This window comes from Gorilla gorilla, chromosome 7 (genome assembly GCF_029281585.2).
Source record: "Gorilla gorilla gorilla isolate KB3781 chromosome 7, NHGRI_mGorGor1-v2.1_pri, whole genome shotgun sequence".
In the NCBI taxonomy this organism is placed as follows: Eukaryota; Metazoa; Chordata; class Mammalia; order Primates; family Hominidae; genus Gorilla; species Gorilla gorilla.
Window position 1 is genome coordinate 135044474 of NC_073231.2, and position 19911 is coordinate 135064384.

Sequence of the window (19911 nt, forward strand, 5' to 3'; positions counted from 1 at the left end):
GCTTTATCTGACACTGTAGTTTAAACTCTGTCCTTTCTCAGTTTCTCTGGCTGTAATCTCTTCTTATCCTTCTAACTATGCATTATCAGCCTTCTTTGTAGCTTCTCTTTCTGTTTCCTCTGTTTGAACAAGTATTCTCCAGTGATCAGTCCTCTGCATTCTTGCTACTTTTATCTTTGTTCCATTTCCGAGTAGTTTCTAGGAGTCCAAGGATTCACCAAGGAGATGTGATGGTATGAAGGAAAATAATGAGGACAAAGGGGGAATATGGCACATCTTCTTTGAACATTTATTTTTATTAAGATTTGGAGATAGATTGTTTTATAACAAGACATAAATGGATATATTATAAAATAAAAAGACAAAATTTACATAAAATTTTAAAATGAGACATGAGGCATGAAGAAAAGTCAAAGTCATTGCATCTGATTTTAAGCCATGTCTCCAGAATCCCTGGGCATATTTTTTCATTATTGTCTATTATCTCAAGTACATTTATGGAAAAACAAGTGTGCACAGAACTCATGTAAGATTTTGTTTTATGACTGATAAATTATATCAATAAACCTAATGAATTTTGAGTCCTAACTTCAAATCCCCAAATGTTTCCTAAATTTTAATGATTACTATTATTATTCTAATCATTCCTAAGCTGTTAATGCTAATTTGATAAGCCCTATTGCACAGAATAGTACAGAATTGTCCTCTGGCAGGAGCAGGGCATTAAAATAGGGGTGACTATCTATCTTCTTGTCCAAAAACCTGCTCTAGAGAGCTGGGAAAACAAGACACTTGGATCAGGAATGCCTAGTATGTATTTATGAACTAACAGTTGTAAAATAGTGTCACAAATTATGCCATGGGACTGAGAGGTATCACCTAGGAGAGTGCACTGTTGCTCAACACAAGAACACCTCCAGCCCTCCTTTGCTATAAAGTGGGTCTTCTGGGTTGATACAATGTTAGGAATCCCACACTAGTATATCATGCTGTAAGCATTCAAATCGTGGTCGTTGCTTAAATTCCAAAGGTAATAAAGGCTAATACTAACCCAAAATATTGTGTCTGTTCCTGTGAGAATGAACCACTGGTTTATCTAGAACAGAATAGGCCTGATGTGGCCAACTCATCTTCTCAAGGATTGGTGCTATGTCAAGAGTTCATTGTTTTATTTCTTTTGCTGGAACATCCAACATCCACTGCCATGCCATTTCAGCAGCTCGTCAGCCTTGGTCAGTGGGAGTCCATGCCGTAGGATTTGTGCGTAATCTCCATCTCTGCCACCTTGGCCACATCGCTCATGTGCCTATCACACCAACACTGGGGTGGCTGATGAAAGAAGCTGGTTGATATCAACTAACTAATCATTTTGTCTCCTTGGCTGCTTAGTGCCTTTCTGATGGTAGGTACTCTCAGGTGGCTGTTCATCTGTTGTACAATGATACATTGTGCCTACTTCCAAATGCACATTCATATGCCTGTAGCCCAAACTCCTGCCTCTGGTCTTCCAATGCCTTTCTTTCCACATCACTGACCAGCCTGCCAGGCCATTTACACCTGTCCATGTGTCCACATATATTCTAACCTTGGCCAATTATCTTTTCTCACAAAATGGATATCCATAAAATGGATAACCAGGGGCAATGCTCAAAGCTCTGGGCAGGAGCTTTCTTCCTTGCTATTGCCTTTCAAGATCACTAATGCAATGCACACTAAACCAAGAGTCAGCTTGGTGGGGAGTTCTCGAGTTAGTATTACCTGTCAGAGTATCCCTCAGTGACCCCACCTGACCGGTTTTTATGCCCTTACCTCACTTTGTTATAAGATGTAGTCTGCCCAAGGAAGAATGAGACCTCAGGTCAGGTGGTTCCTTGACGCTGAGGTAGATCCTGAAGAAGCTGATGGCTGGAGGATGTCTGCTGATTCCTGTCCCCTGTAGTCGGTAGCAAGTCCTTCCCAAAGGGTAATCTCAACAGTGCATCTCTCTGTCTACCAGTCCTTTTCTTAACACAATGCCTGGAATATAGTATATTTTGAATGTGTATTTCTTTTCTAAGAAACACAAAAACATGGCCACAGTGACTTCTTCTATTTTCTTAGTATGAAAAGATCTCTAAAGTTAAGTGGTTACTTGTGTTGGTTCAATACATCAGTAATATCTACAACTTTCTTGACATTATCCTCATGGTTGCAAAGTGGCAACTATCACATTCCAGGCATGAATGAGAAAGTGATTACTTATGTTGGTTCAATACATCAATAGTGTCTTTAACTTTCTTGCCATTATCCTCATGGTCACAAGTTGGCAACTATCACATTCCAGACAAGAATGAGAAAGGGCATTGCAGTATGTTGTCCTTCTTTATCAGAAAATCAAAACCTTTTTAAGAATTCTGCACATATACACCATGGAATACTATGCAGCCATAAAAAATGATGAGTTCATGTCCTTTGTAGGGACATGGATGAAATTGGAAATCATCATTCTCAGTAAACTATCGCAAGAACAAAAAACCAAACACCGCATATTCTCACTCATGGGTGGGAATTGAACAATGAGAACACATGGACACAGGAAGGGGAAAATCACACTCTGGGGACTGTTGTGGGCTGGGGGGAGGAGGGAGGGATAGCATTGGGAGACACACCTAATGCTAGATGACGAGTTAGTGGGTGCAGCGCAGCAGCATGGCACATGTATACATATGTAACTAACCTGCACATTGTGCACATGTACCCTAAAACTTAAAGTATAATAATAATAAATCAAAAATAAAAATAAAAAATAAATTAAAAAGTAAGAAAAAAAAAGAATTCTGCAGGAAAACTTCCTCTTCTTAGGCCTCTTTGGGCAGAACTAAGATACACTAGAGCTTCCAAGAATGCTGAGAATAGGATTGTCGAGATTAATTTACACCAATAAAAATTTATTGCTTGGATGTGGATACAATGCTCCCTCTCAAAATGAAAATAAAATTACATGAGAGGGCTGCTAGCCTGAAAAAAGGAAAGGAAGTTGAACATTAGGTAGAATACTAACAATATCTGCCCACTTAATATATATTTATTGAATAGGGAATGATTTTTTGTTGTTGTCATGCAAATAATTCCTCCAACAGGAACAAGTTTGACTAAATCATTTCTGAGGTCATTTCAACCTCAGTCCTGAACTAAAGGAAACATTAAAGGCCATCCGTAATTAACAAAAAGAAATATCTCAATTATGGCAAACCATCAAGACAGCCAGAAAAAAATAGAGAAAAATTCTTTAGCGTTATAGCCAGACTCATTTGGTACCCCCAAAGGAATCTTCAGGCAGCCATTGACTTTCAGAGCAGAGCTGCTGAGGCAAGGGTAAGCCAAAGAGGAATAATAACCACTCTGTCCTTCCAGTGGATCAGGGAAATAATGATCAGCTGTAGGGTCTATGAAAAGCCTCAATCTTACCACCTTTAACGACCCACCCCCGCCTTCCTCCCCACCGCTGACGGATTCCCCTGCTCAAAATCTGACGTAAATTGTTTCCTTACCATGGCAAGCTGCCCAAGATTTCTGGGAAGTATGTTTAAACAGGAGTCCTGCCAGGGCTGAAATCAGCAGTGCTTCTGTGTAGCCTGCAATGTAAGCTGTAATTAGGGATATTGAGATCCCTGAACTTGTAGGCCAAGTAAGTGTGTATGTATAGGGTGGGTGTATGAACACACACACATTATTATGTGTGTGTTTGTATATACTTGTGTATATAAAATTGTATATATACAACAAAATTACATAATTATATAAATATATAATTACATATATAATTTTCTATTCATTTATTAACTTAAAATATGAAAAAAAACAAAGAAAACAAAAGACTTTGTTAGTTTGATGGAGTGTGGCAATCTTCCCAAGTCTGTTTTCTTTCTCCTCTATTTTCAATCATTCATTAACTCATTTATGCATTCTTTCCATTAAAGAACTATTCTTGGGTCAAGAGAGGCTAGCAAGATAAATACGGACTGCATCCTCACAGAGCTTATGGTGAAAGGCTGACTTTAACCCAATATTTAACATCATTTTTCGATGACATCTACTCTTTTTCCTCCTTCTGCTTTTCCTATTCTTCACTATTTCAGGGTTGAAGTAAAATATTGCCTGCTGGGATGATATAGTTGAAGAAGCAGGAACTAGGGAATAAAACGATTTTGATTGGATTTCCAGCTGAACCACTTGCAAACTATTGGACCTTCAGAAATTTACTAAACCCACATCAGTTCCTTTTTATTTTTCATCTGAGCAGGTGCCCAGTGGTCTATTCACATACTGATATACCCCTTTTTCATTCTTCATTTCCTCAGCTGTACTTTCTTAAGCCACCCCAAAACTTGTTGGTAATTTCTCATGAGGTCATCTCTCTTCTTGGCATACAGAGATATTCCTTGTGTCCTAATGACTCCGTTTTTTATTTGTTAAACTTAGTAAAATTGTATTGAGGAATAACACACATATAGAAAAGTATACAAATTACATATGTGCAGTTTTATGCATTTTCGTAAACTTGAACAAACCTGTATAACCAGCATCCATATCATAAAATTGAACATTATCGGCTTCCCAGAATCCCTTGTACCCTCATCTGATCTCTGCACCCGAAAAGTAACTATTATTCTAATTTCTAACACCAAGATTACTTTTAACTCTTGCTAAAATCTGTATTAACAGGATTATACTCTAGGCACTCTTTTGCTTAGGGCTTCTCTCACTAACTCAATGTTTATAAGATAAATTAACATTGCTGACTACAGTTGCGTCTTTCATTCTCATTGCTATATAATATTTTATTATACAAACATATCACAGTTTGCCTATCTGTCCTTCTGTGGATAAATATTTATATTATTCTACTTTAAGACCATTATAGTGTTGCTGTAAATATTCTCAAAGATGATTTTCTTTTGTTGATATATGTCGACAAGTTTTCATTTAGGTACCTAGGACTGAATAACTGGGTCATAGGATATGAAAATGTCCAACTTTAGTCAACACTGCCAAACAGTTTCCCAAAGTGTTTGCAACAACATATGCTCCTGCAGGCAGTGTGTAAGAGTTTCTGTTGCTCAACATGGTCACTAACTTTAGATATGTTTGCCTTTTTCATTTGAACCATTCTGGTTAATGCATAGTGACATTGCATTGTGATTTTAACTTTCACTTTCCTGATGACTGATGGAGCTGAACAACTTTTCTTAAGTTTATCGGTGATTTAAATATACTCTTATGAAGTTTCTATTCAGGCTTTTTGCCCAAGTTTTGCTATTGAGTTGTCTGTCTTGTACTTATTGACTAGTAGCAGTTCTTTATATATTTTGGATATAAATCCTTTGTTAGCATGTGTATTGCAATTATCTACCCTTACCCTGTGGCTTACCTTTGGTTTTGACTCATTTTGTTCATTATTGAATATTTCTCAATATCCTGATGTCATGAAAACATCAGTAAAATCATGCCTCTGCATCTTCTTTTCTGTGAAAATTCAAATGTGCTCATCATCTTCTCTAAATCTCAGCTTCCTATATACAAAATGAAAATAATGACCTCTGCATAACCTACGTGATATTGTTTTTTGGAGGAACAAGTAGATACTACATGTGCAATAGTTTGAGAATTTACACAGTATTTAGGTTACAAATTATAACTATGGTTTAATCATCTTTATGGATTACTTTTATTACTATTAGTAGTCATTACGTTGTCTCCAGAGAAAGAAATAATCAAGTTTTGTGCTGTGTAGAAAAATAGAATAGGTAGAAATCCTGTGAGAGTGATATCCTTGTTTGTAGCTGTGGGACAAAGAACTTTTAGTTATGGCACCTATACAGGAATAGAATCTCATAAGACTGATATAATTCTCCCAGATATGAGCCTCAGCACTTACATAATAAATATTTTTAGAACCTGATATTCTTTATTTCTCATTTCTTCTAAGTCCTCTTACTTCCAAATGAATATATCCAATTAGGCAAAAATATCTTCCCCGAGAAAGTGGTGCCATTCTCCAGGAACCTTGAATGGACCTATATCAGAATAAGGTTTTTAATCTATTTTATTCCCACAAGGCAAGTGGCAATTGACTTTTCTTGAGAACTTAGTGATTTAGGACTGTGGGTGATAAAAGAAATATTTAATTAATAAGAGGTCAGATGCTGACACTTTGGGATAATCTCATCCTGCCTCCTACTTTCATACCTGGGAAAACTGAGGCTATGAGAGAGAATTACATACCTAAAGAGGTACCTGAAGTAAGGGAAGGACAAAAGACTAGAATTATGCTTTAGATATTCTGGAGGCAGCCTCTGCATCTGGAGGCAGGGTCTGTATCTGTTTTATTCACAGCTATAGTATGTGGTGCACCAACGCAATACCTGTCCATCAGCCTGCCTGCTACTTTTTAAACACAAAACTCATTCCCATCTTCAAGGAGAACCAACTTAATAAACACTTAGCTCTTAAAAATATATAACATAACAAAAACAACTAATTGTACAGGAAATTTACACAGCTGGGAAAATTTGTACAAATAATCATTTGTACTTATGAGATCCTACTCACGTTCCTCGGAGAATCCTTCCAAAACCACCCACACCTTAAGACAAGAGTTAACTTGTATTCTCATAGCAATGTTCTTAATTCTATCACAGTAGTGTGTATTGTACTACCTCATATTATACATAGCTATTCATGTTTTTAAATCCACTAGACTGTGACTAATACAGACCTTGGTAAAATAATGTACATTTTAGTAAATAGCATTTCCACTTCTTATTCTGAGCCTTTAGGGAAAAAAAAAGTCAGACTTCGATGTGGCCTGGCTGTGGTCAAGTGAACTAGGTACCTGGTAGGTGATCCATAAACAGCTGTTACAGGAGTGATTTAATCAACCAACAAATATTTAATGGTTGACTTGTATACTACTCTAGTATCTCAATCTATATTCCCTGTGCTACTCAACCGAGGAAATGTTTGTCCCCTTCCCCCAGGAGAGATTTAGATATTTTTGGTTTCCACAATTGTGGGGGAGCGGATGGGAGTACTGAGTTTATATAGGCACCTAGTGGGTAGAGGTCAGGGATGCACAGGATAGCCCCTACAGCAAGGACTTATCCGGCCCAAAATGTCAATAGTGCCAAAGCTGAAAAACCCTGCTATGTATCCATTGTGACTAAAGTGTTACCTAACGGCTTGCATAGTCCAGAAGAAAGACTATAATTGGTTTAATTAGGAGATACATCTTCTTTACAGGGAAGAAGTATGCAATTACACAGCTCTTTTTCTTTAAACCTTGTAGTGAACGAGCCAATCAGCCTTGTTCATCTGTGGAGATTCAACAATGAGTGTTCTGATCCCATCGAGAGGTTACCTTCTAATCATTTAGGTCATTGAACAATTGCTTATTGTATGCCTAACAGTTGCCTATCACTGTACTAAACTAAAAGACAAGGCAAAATAGAAACAATTTCCATGGAATTACTGCTTTCCCCTTTTCAAAACACTTTTACTTTGTGATCTCACAACTCCACTTTAAGATAAGGAGGACATGTATTGTTGGCCTAATCTGACAGGTGAAGAAACTAAGACACAGAGCTATAAATAAATAGAGCCCCTATCTGCCAAAGATTAGAATTCTCTCACTAATATAAATGTGAAACCATTGCTTGTATAAAATTGGCAACAAGCACCACAATGAAACCTATTAAAATGGCATGACCACTTTGTAGTTGCCTATTTGGACTCAAAAAAGTGGTAAAGGAAAGCAACACTAACTCTTCCTCGGGCACTTCTTTGGTAAAACCACCCATTGCAATCAGGATTAAGAAGCTCAGCTGAACTAACTAGTCCTAGAAGGTTCTCCCTATCTGGGTGGATCTGATGGTCCCATTAAGATCAGCACACCTCAGCATAATTGAACTAGTTTCTGTGAGCTATCTTATAAGACTTTATCATTTAAAATAAGTACAAGCATACATAAAAATAATAAATGCACATTTTAGTAAATAACAGGCCTTATTTTTCTGAATTTATTGATGAAGAAACTAAGGCTCTTAGCAGTTAGATGACTTGCCCCAGGCCACATGTTTGCATGGTGGTGATTACATGACATGGCCTTTTGAAACTGATGCTTTTGTTCCTGAACTCTCTCCTCTTTTTAAATCATCATTACCACTTCTCTACCCACCACCTTTATTTTCTTTAGCCAAAAAAAAAAAAAAAAAAAAAAAAGCTGGTAGAGGGAAGCACAAACTCAGAAAAGTATGATACCTCCAGGGATTTTTTATGACTCACTAAAATAACTAAATGCATCCTCTGGGAAACAGAGTCAGAGTAAAGAATGTGGGAAGATATTCTCCTTCCTCTGAACTGACTGGATGTGACATTCTCTGATTGACATTCTTCGATTCCCACAGGGAGAACAGAACTCTGTGTTCCCTAAGTATGGAGCCCTGAGATGAGAGGCATCTTTATGTTTTCCGAGAAAAAATGGGATCACTATGACCAAAAAAATAGCCTTTCCTGTACCAAGTGGCACAGTTGAGACAAGGAAATGTTCCCTGCAAAGCAAGCCAATACCCACAGATTCCAAGCCTGGCTGTGGTCAAGTGGACCAGGCACACTGAATTCTGGTCATTGCATCTGCTAGGATAGATGGTCCTTGATTTAATTTCAAACCATGTTTATCAGCCTCAACAATAATTTGATATGTGAGACACATATAATTACGCAGTAAATTTTATGTTTTTAATTGAGTTACTCCTAATATGTATTCCCTAATGGGGTTTTGAGAATACAGAGTGCTAACAAGTTGAATCATGGCTATTCTTCTCAGGATCATCTCTGATACAGGAGCATTATTACACTCCTATAGCTTGGGGGATAGTGTGTGATCAGTAACGGCGTTATGTTTACGGAGCAAGGGAATTTTTCATTTTCTATAATAATATCAACAACAATTGAGAGCCTTTCATGAAACTATACTAGTACTAGAGAGAGGAGAAGAATCAGACACAATTTCACTCCCATAAGATAACTGACTATTTGATTCTATTAAAGTAATAGTTGTAATTACTTATCATGTATGGGGTTCTGTGCTACACACAAAAGGTATAAAGAGGAATTTGAGAAGCAATTTCTATGCTCAAAGAGAGACAAATCTACTCCTAAATAACTTCATACCATGGTGATAACACCATAGTAATTGCTTGCATAAAGTGCTATGTTAGCACAAATGTAGGAGTGACCAATTCTACAAAAGTTATTAAACAAAGGTTGTGAAACAAATGTAACAAATGTTTGAGGCTGCTGGAACTGCCAGTAAGACCAATCAGTCTTAGTCCTACAAGACGGTCTTCCAAACCCTAACTCAATGACCAGTGGTTGATTCAGTGACCACACAGACACACAGACTTATTTAACTACCACCCCATCAAGGCACAAGATTTGTTTCATTGGGAAAGTTTTTTTTTTAGGGCTATTGTATTCAGTTCTCTGCTTTCATTTCATAAACTGAGGTCAGGAAGCCAGTCCAGAATATGAGTAACTCTGAAGTCTTATAAAATTTCACAAGAAGGAAAGATAATTGCATGTGTGTGCAGGGCCAAATTTCAGGGAGGCGATAGTCTTACTAGTCTCAATGGAGACAATGACTGAAACTATTACTACTCAGTCTCTGCTTCTTCCGGAACAGCTGAGCAAAAGCGTTCCGACATTTAGTCTTTTAAGCCTAGATCGGCATTATTTCGTCTAACTGATCAAGAAGTGTATAAAATGATGTGGCCTTATGTAGTAAACCTTTAGTCTCTGGCCTCTTGAGACCAGTTAAACCTTCCCAATATCCCATGATCCATCAATAAATATCACTGCCAGGCCTTAACTTATATTAAGCACTGGGGAATCAATAACAAATGAGCCATAATCCCTGTCTTCCAGCATTGTACACTTCAGGGAAGAGAAAAACACCTAAACTGGCAATTAAAAGTCTGATTCCAGGGTGCTTCATGAACGGAGGAAGGGTTCAGATTGCAGGCCCTGGAGAGCTGAGAGGTGGAAGGAAGACTTCCTAGATGAAGTAGTATCTAAGCTAAGTCCTGAAATACACGAAGGAGAATCTAAGTGAAAAAGGATTAGAAAAGGGTGCATTTCAGGCAAAGGAAGCAATAAAAACAAAGGCCCAAGAAGCAGAAAAAGGCAGGGTGCTGTCAGGACCCTAAAAAAGTTCTGAATAGATGGAACATAGCAGGGAAGACATGAATGATTGGGAGTGGAAACAGATACTGCTAGAATTGTATGCTAGTCAGTTTATGTAAGTTCAGATTTATTTCAAAGGCAGCAAAACTTTGGAGGTTTTTAATAGGGTAGTATACGAGTGTGGTGTGTGTGTGTGTATATGTGTGTAAAGAGTACCCCAAAGGCTAGGAAAAAGTGGATTAGTGGGGATCAAGACAAGTTAGTAGACAAACTGGGAGGCTGTTTTGTGTCCCAGAAAGGAAACGATGGAGCATTGAAATAAGAATGGCAGTGTATTAGAGACACATTAGTGTAATAAAGAAACTTCAAGGACTTGAAAAGGAGAATTGGCAGTTGATGGGATGTTGAAACTGAAGGAAAGGGAAGGCTCAAGGATATTTAAGTTTGGATTTAGAAATTGGATAGATAATGGTCCTATTTACTGAGAGCAGTAATACTTCATTTTTAAATGTTTTTTTTTTTTTTTTTTTGCTTTTTTCCACTCAGAAGCAGGTTGTTACTTGAGTAACTTAGCAAATAACTAATCATCTAAATTAAATGATTGTTCTAAAAAAGTGATTTATTAAATACTGGTTTTCTCTCTATTACTAATTATATTTATTATATATGAGGCTGCTCAGGAGAGTGTAGTTTGATCTAAATTGTAAATTGTACACTTATGCTGTTTGGCAAAGATAAAAACATGCAGGAGAATCTATGAGTACTGAATAAACAACTGTTAATTGACATATGCAAGACTATTGGCAAGTCCTTCCACACACACATACTTAATCCACAGTATTGCAAGGTGCTGTGAAAAAATGAATTAAGTAGAAGAGCTTTGGCTGCCTGTGCTTTTTGGGCCCTAAGAAATTATTGCCGAGACCAATGTCATAGAGATTTTCCCCCTTTCTAGTAGTTTTACAATTTTAGGTCTTACATTTAAGTCTTTAATTCATTTGAGTTGATTTCTGTATATGATGTTGAGATAAAGATAAAAATCTTTCTTCTTCAGATATCCAATTTTCCCATAACAATTTATGGAGGATACTTTCCTTTCCCCATTGTGTGTTTTTGGTGCCTTTGTTAACAATCAGTTGATCATAAATATGTGAATTTACTTCTGGGCTTTCTATTGGTCTATGTGTCTGTTTTTAATGCCAATATCATGCTGTTTTGATTACTACAGCTTTGTAGTATATTTATAATGTTTGTTTCCATATTTTCAGTACCCATCTCAAATAAGTGTCCATCTGGGGTTCCTAGAACAACAGTTCTGGAACCAAGTTATCTTTTCACCTGATGTTATGTTACCTAATTCTGGTTTCTTTGTTATATATATATACAGGAAAGAAGCTAGACACAGTCACACAGTATATGATTTCATTTATATGAAATATCTAGAATAGGTAAATCCACACAAACAGAAAGCAGATTAGTGATTGCCAGGGGGTATGGGAAAGGGGGAAAGGGAATAACTGCCTAACTGTTTGGAAGTTTTCTTTTGGAGTAACAAAAATATTTTCAAGCTAGAGAGACATGGTGTTTGTACAACATTATGAATGTACTAAATGTTACATAATTGTTCACTTTAAAATGGTTAATTTTATGTTCAGTGAATGCTACCTCAATATACCTTTCTAAAAATATGCACAGGGGAAAAATAATCATGCCAAGGACAAAAGCTCCCACTTCCCAGTTCTCATCTAAACCTGAGGTATATTTGATTTCTGGTCTTCCTCCACACTTTCAGATCATCATTTCTTTACACAAACATAATGTTAAGCCTGACAAATCAATGTGACGATTAGAGAAATAGTTGAAAGTTTCAACTATGTATAAAGTTATGTAAATAACTTTAAAATTATAAAGTAAATAGCAGGTTCCTTTTTAACCTTTAGTCTTCATGCTATAAAATCTCTTTGACAAGTTAGTGATTTCATGTGGGGAGGAACATCTATGAATATGTCGATGTTCCTGACTGTCTGGAAGTTTCGTTTTCTTTCTCTTAAAGTCATGTTTTCCATTGTCTTGCAGATCTTTTAGCCAAAGCTAGGGCATTTGTTGTGGGGATCACCTTATGGCCTCCCCTCCCATAGTAAGCTGTCCCAGTGGCTCTCCAAGGACATGCTGCATTTACAGCGTATCCATTTCAAAGATTGACTAATTGCTCCACAGGCTGCAAAAAGTGCACTCTCAAATCATAAAAGGGAAACATTCTGGCTTTTCCCAGGCCACAAAGCATGACCAAGTTGATTAGGACTCATAATTCACACTGCCGATACCTGAGCTTGATCCTCCGAGAAACAGCTGCCTTATAAAAGCAGAGATAGAGAACATACATCACGCTGTTCAGGCAGCCATAGTCACAGCTTTGCATCCACAATAAATGGCTTCTGCCCTGTCTGGCCAGGGCTGCACTGGAAATGAAACAATAAGAGTGGGAAATAGCCTTTATTTATTGAGTTCACTACCCTAAACATCAAATCAAAGCCCAGCCTACACAGTTCACAGAATCCAAAGAACGAACGATGAAAAACACTTTGGTGGACAAGTGATCTGTTCCCAGGAGCTGGCACTGAACATCCTCCCCACAGGATGTTTGTCAGTGTCCAGATCTCCAATATTTGGAGTGAGGAAGCAATCAGTGCTCTGCCGTGACACACACCATTTAGGGATGATGGGCCTCGCCAAAGCCTGTTTGAGTTCTTATGGCTCAAAAAGGAGCCACTGCTTGCAATTAGAAGGTAATAAAAAGAGGCATCCTGATAAACATTACAAAAAGGAACCTTTTGTGGTCATATGTGTCAAGCTGGGAGATACAGAGTGAAAGAAACTGTTTCATAGCTTAGGGGATAGTCATGTTCTGTGGGAAAATCAGTTGAGTGAATGCTCTTCTGGAGAAGATACAGCCCATCTTGGAATTTATATGTTGTGATAAGTCTGTCTCTTGCTGACAAGGAGCTCTAAAGTGACGCTATGTATCAGTAGGTTTGACAAACAAGCTTTGGAATTGCCCAGATGTTGCTTTGAATCATAGCACTATACTTCATTCATTCATTCAATCATCCAACATGTATTTCCAAGTGGCTACTGTGAGCTTAAGGATCAAGCAGTGGATGAGCTAGGACCCTCCTCTCAAGCTTGTCATCCAGGGTGTATTGAACAAGAAAGCTGGCATCATAATACAGCTGAGAAGTGCTTTGATGAGACTTGGCACAAGGTGGGACTATAAAGGAGAAGGAATTGACACAGGAGGGCAGGCCAGGATTCCTAGAGAAACTGACATCTAAGCGGAGGCCTGAAGGCCAAATAGAAATTAGCAAATGGAAATTAGTACATGGATATGTAAGATGGGAAACAAAGTGTGTATGAAAAGACCTAGAATATAACAAGTATCAGGGGTTCAGAGAAAAACAAAATGGGCCTGGACTCGGTAGCATCATGAGAAAGAGTTCTTACAGGCAGAAGGCAAAGAGACTTAAGAATTGTATGCAGAGAAGTGACATAGGAACATAAACTTTAGGAAAATGTTACTAATTGTATAACTTTTAATAAACCACTTAATCCCACTAAGCCTCAGTTTTCAATATGGATAAAACTACCTATGTTTCTTTGCAAATTAAATGAGATAATGTATATAAATTGCTCACAGCCTGAATCCTAGAAACTAGTTACTCAACAATAACCATAACAAAATATGTGAATTGAAATTTGAAATAACTTTTGACCTTTGTTTTCTGTACAACTTCTACTGTTTTATAAAAATTTTTTTTTGTAAATTCAGGTACAAAGTGGTTAATTTAATATTTCAGCTTTTTGAGAGTTGGAGAGATTCATTTCTTCGATCAATTATTCAATATGTTTAGTAAGCATCTTTTCTGTGCCACTCACTGAACTTGCCATTGGAGATGTAATGATGAAAATGTTGATTCAATGACGTTTCCATTAGAAGAAGAAGCAGTTGCTTAAATTAAGTATCAAGCAAATTGAGTGGGGCAGTGTGGTTTGGGGTTTATTGCAGAGGCTACCGGTTGCTGTCAAGTATCTATTCTCTTTTCTTTATGAACAGAATTCTCATTTTTGGTGTTGACACTGTTCTGTTTCATGACCTGGGTGTTGTTTACACAGATGGACTCCCTTTGAGAAAATTTGTCAATATATACACTTACCTGGGCATATTTATCTGGCTAAAAAGATTACATTTGTAAGACTCCCTTGCAGCTAGGAAGGTAATATTACTGAGTTCTAGCCAATAAAGAATAAACACAGGCCGGGCATGGTGACTCACACCTGTAATCCCAGCACTTTGGGAGGCTGAGGCGGGCAGATCACGAGGTCAGGAGTTCGAGACCAGCCTGACCAACATGGTGAAACCCCATCTTTAAAATACAAAAATTAGCCGGGCATGGTGGCGCACATCTATAATCCCAGCTACTCAGGAGGCTGAGGCAGGAGAATCACTTGAACCCCGGAGGCAGAGGTTTCAGTGAGCCAAGATAGCACCATTGCACTCCAGCCTGGGTGACAGAGTGAGACTGTCTCAAAAAAAAATAAAAAAATAAAATAAACACAGATGCTGAGTGGTATTGCCAGTAAGTCTTTTTAAAGGAATATGGAAGTGATCTTGCCCAATTGCCTCCTCAATCCTGAGACCAGGAAACACATATGATGTATATGTAGACTATCTTGAATTATGAGGGCAAAAATAATAACCTAAGGATATTTGAGAGGTTAGCTAGAAAAAGCCTTGGCCCTGCCTAACAACTTTTCACAACTCCTATGCCTCCAGATTTAGTTTACATGAGGAAGAGTGGGAAAACGTGATCTTTTTTTTTTTTTTTTGAGACAGAGTCTCGCTCTGTCGCCCAGGCTGGAGTGCAGTGGCATGATCTCGGCTCACTGCAACCTTCGTCTCCTGGGTTCAAACAATTCTTCTACCTCAGCCTCCCACGTAGATGGGATTACAGGTGCCTGCCACCACGCCCAGCTAATTTTTGCATTTTTAGTAGAGATGGGGTTTCACCATGTCGGCCAGGTTGGTCTCTGACTCCTGACCTCAGGTGATCCGCCAGCCTGGGCCTCCCAAAGTGCTGGGATTACAGGCGTGAGCCACCGCACCTGGCCAAAAGTGATCTTTTTAAAAGCAGTTACTTTGGGTTTTCCTGTTAATTCAGCTGAAATTAATACTAACACATAAAGGGTTCAAAGTTGAATTCTGTTCAACCCTTGCTTTCACAGCCAAGAAAACCCAGGTGACTTTTTAAAAATTACCTGAAAGAGCACTAGAAACAGCAGAACACTCAGAGTCTTATATTAAATTCTGTTTTTTGTTTTTTTGTTTTTTTTTTTTGACAGGGTCTCACTCTGTCGCCTAGGCTGGAGTTCACTGGTGGCGATCTCAGCTCACTGCAACCTCCGCCTCCCAGGTTCAAGCAATTCTCATGCCTCAGCCACCTGAGTAGCCAGGATTCCAGGTGCGTGCCACCATGCCTGGCTAATATTTTGTGTTTTTAGTAGAGACGGGGTTTTGGCACGTTGGCCAAGCTAGTCTCGAACTTCTGACTTAAAGTGATCCATCCGCCTCGGTCTCCCAAAGTGCTGAGATTACAGGCATGAGCCATGGCACCCGGCATGCCTGGCCTTTTTATTGTTTAATTGCAACTCCACATTCTCAAACATAATATGGAGATGAAAAGTCTGTGTTTTCTCCACTATTAGATCTCTTTCCTGGCAGTAGCCCCATCTGAATCTAGTTAACTTAAAAAAAAAAAAAAAGGAGTTTATTGGAGTGCTGACAAAGATCTCACAAAATAAATTGATAGGCTAGTATCCAAGCTTAGAAAGAAAGCAAAAATAAGAGTCAAAAATCAAACTAGGATCCAGGCAACAAGAGCCAGTCTATCGTCTCATTAGAGTGCCATACCTAAAATGAAGGACTCCATTTTTCTCTGCTGTGAGTCACTTGATTCCACACACAAAGTTCTGGGAGAAAGAGTGTGATTGACTCAGCATAGATCAAAACCCCCTGGGCTTCTTTGAAGCAGTGAGAGAAAGAGTCTGGAGGGAGGAGAGTGTACTAGCCTTCAGGGACCTCTAGTTCTCTATTAGAAGGGCAGTGGACACTGATTTATAGTTCCACCGAGAATGTACAAAACAGGGGCTAGTTAGGTCCCTCAAATTAATGGATGCTAGATGGTCATAAATTAACAAATATCTACTCTTTCTACTTCACAAGGCTGTTGAGAATGGAGTAAATTAGACAAATAACTCTGAAAACTGAAACCCACTATGCAAATGTTCATTGCTGTCATTATTACTATTCTTGTTATTAATATCAGAATTTATGAAAAATAAAATATTTTTTAAATTATGGTCATTTTACATTTTGAGGAATCCCCCCCTTTATTAAAGAAATCATTTTATTAAGTATTAAGCACTAAAGTAGTGGCCTGTCTCTCAAATTAATAGTAGACAATGGGTATAAATAATGTTGACAACCAGTAAGTAACAAACAATTCTCATTTTTACACCAGTTTGGAAGGTCATATTTCATATTATGTGGGCTTTAAAGAGGATCATTGAGAATGAGCCAATGTAAATTTCTAGACAGAAATCATCACTTAGAAAGGAATTCTTAGCAGAGAGCTTTGAGTGAATGAATAGCTTCAGAGAGAATTACAAAATCCTGAAATTTCACATAACTATTTGGTTTGCTGCATGTAAGAGTATATATATATATATATTCACACACACACACACACACACACAGAGTCAATACCTTTATCAGTTTCAGTTGTTGAAAGATGCATGACCCTAAAAACACCAAGAATCATTAATTTTTAATGCAAAGGGAATTCTGCAATATAAAATCAAAAATATTTGGATTCAAATTCTGGATATCCACCATAAGTTCAAAACTGTGCTAATCAATGTAAACCATTCTATACCAATGTAAACTCATAAACCATTCTTTATTCTTCAGGAGCTTAGACTCTCACATGAAAGATAAGAATAGGTATGTCAATTAAAATACCTTGGGTTACAAATAGCCCAAATAACCAAACTGAAGTTAGCTTAAACAATATGGAAATGGTTTGTAAAGTTCCTGGGAATAGACATTGAGAGGTGAGGTGGATTTCAGAGTTGGCTGAATGCAATGGCCCTCCTTGCAGTACTCCCTGGTGCTCTTGGCTCGGCCTTCCTCTCTGTTTTGGCTTCTTGTTTAGGCTAACATCTCTTGTGGTTACAAAATGGCTACAGATGTCCCAAATTGAGCGGACAAAAATAATATCCATACAACTGCATATCATTCATTGTTCAGCTTTTCCGCACTCAGAGAACCCTGCACAATTAAGTAATCAATACATATCTCTTAATAAAGAAGTGATTGGATAAATGTATGAAGAGTTAAATAATCATCCATGGCAAGTGTGAGGAAATGAGCATTTTAGAAAAAATACATAATAGATCAAAGAAAGAAATTATAAGTTGAGGGGACACAGAAAACTTCTAAAGAATCACATGCTTTGAATAGATAAAGGGTAGCAGACATAGCATTCCAGGCATATACAGTTGGCAGCTTGTTTAAAGTAAATACATTCATAAATGAAAAAAAGAAGATATGCAATTTCAGGGAAACTTTCCATCCATTCCAAGTGGTTTCATATTTTGAGTTGCAACATTAAGAAGTTACTAGGACATCGGAAGTTTCCATGGAAACTTGTATCCTGCAGAATCTCAAATTACCTCATGCAATAATGATCATGACCAACTAGGGTAGTAAGATTAATACATACGATGAAATTGAAACTTAAAATTTTTCACACAATGAAACCTCATTATATTTTTTATTCTCCACTATTTTTATAGTTCTTTTAAATATTCTTTGAGGGCTTTCCATATGTTGAGCTCTGAGTTAGGTACTTTCAAGTGATTTTTTTTTAAAAAAACTCACAATAAGGTTATTATCATTATTTTTACCTTTTACAATTTAACTAACAAATAACCAACTAATAAGTATCAGAGCTGGAATTATAATATACGAATGAATATATATGAGTTAATTTTAACTATTTATATTCTATGTAAAAGACTAAACTACTTTTAACTACACTAAAAGTAACGCTTTAAACAGGAGCAAATGTTATAATGATTAAAAATAACCTTAGGCTAGTTATGTGGGAAAATCTACTAGCTATTCCCAGTATCCTTCTTCTAGGCAATTTTTGGATAACAGAAAAACACTTAAAGAATATATGGGCATACCTTGTTTTATTGTGCTTCGCTTTATTGTGCTTCGCAGATATCACGTTTTACAAATCGAAAGACTGTGGCAACCCTGTGCCGAGCAAGTCTATGGGCACCATTTTCCAACAGCATGTGTTTGCATTGTGTCTCTGTGTCACATTGTGGTAATTCTCACAATATTTCAAACTCGTATTATTATTATATCTGTTACGGTGTATTAGTTTATTATCCATTGCTATGAAGAAATACCTAAGACTGAGTAATTTATAAAGAAAAGGGGTTTAATTGGCTCACAATTTTGCAGGCTTTACAGAAAGTACGATGCTGGCATCTGCTGGGCTTCTGGGGAGAGCTCAGGAAACTTACAATCATGGCAGAGGTGAAGGAAGCATGTCTTACATGGCCAGAGCAGGGGGAAGGGGGTGGTACCACATACTTTTAAACAATCAGATCTCTCAGTAACTCCCTCACTCAGTATTGCCATGACAACACCAAAGGGAATGGTGTTAAACCATGAGAAACTGCCCCACAATTGAATCACTTCCCAAAAGGCCCCACCTCCAACACTGGGGATTACAATTCAATGTGAGATTTGGGAGGGACACAGATCCAAACCATGTCATATGGTGATCTATGATCAGTTATCTTTGATATTACCCTTAGAATTGTTTGGAGCACCACAAATCACTTCCATATAAGAGAGTGAACTTATTGATAAGTGCTGTTTGTGTTCTGACGGCTCCACCATCTCTCTCCCTCTCCTTGGGCCTCCCTATTCCCTGAGACACAAAATATTGAAATTAGACCAATTAATAACCCTACAACGAACTCTAAGTGTTCAGGAAAAAGGAAGAGTCATGCATCTGTCACTGTAAATAAAAAACTAGAAATGATTAAGGTTAGTGAGGAAAGCTGATATAAGTCAAAAGCTAGGGCTTTTGTGCCAAACAGTCAAACTGTGAATGCATAGAAAAAGTTTTTGAAGAAAATCAAAAGTGCTACTCCAGTGAGCACATGATTGATAAAAAAGCAAAACAGCCTTATTGCTAATATGGAGAAAGTTTTAGTAGTCTGGATGGAAGATCAAACCAGCCACAACATACCCTTAAGCCAAAGCCTTATCCAGAGCAAGGGTCAAACTCTCTTCAGCTCTACAAAGAATGAGAAAGGTGAGGAAGCTGCAGAAGAAAAGTTTGAAGCTAGCAGAGTTTGGCTGATGAGGTTTAAGGAAAGAAGCTGTCTCCATAGCATAAAAATGCAAATTGAAGCCACAAGGGCTGATGAAGAAGGTGCAGCAAGTGATCCAGAAGATCCAGCTAAGCTAATTGATAAAAGTGGCTACATTAACAGATTTACAATGTAGACAAAACAGCCTTCTATCAAAAGAAGATGCCATCTAGG

The 19911-nt window shown here is 37.7% G+C and overlaps 1 long non-coding RNA gene across 1 annotated transcript in view; it reads right to left on the reverse strand.

Annotated features, from left to right (window-relative positions):
- The window catches only part of LOC129524242 (uncharacterized), a 529515-nt gene extending 525710 nt beyond the window's left edge, over positions 1–3805 (reverse strand). The window contains exons 1-2 of the long non-coding RNA XR_008667996.2: positions 3531–3805; positions 1810–2016 (exon numbers count right to left, since the gene is read on the reverse strand). This is a non-coding gene — a long non-coding RNA (uncharacterized lncRNA). The remainder of the gene's footprint in view (positions 1–1809; positions 2017–3530) is intronic.
- Between the last annotated feature and the right edge of the window lie 16106 nt (positions 3806–19911).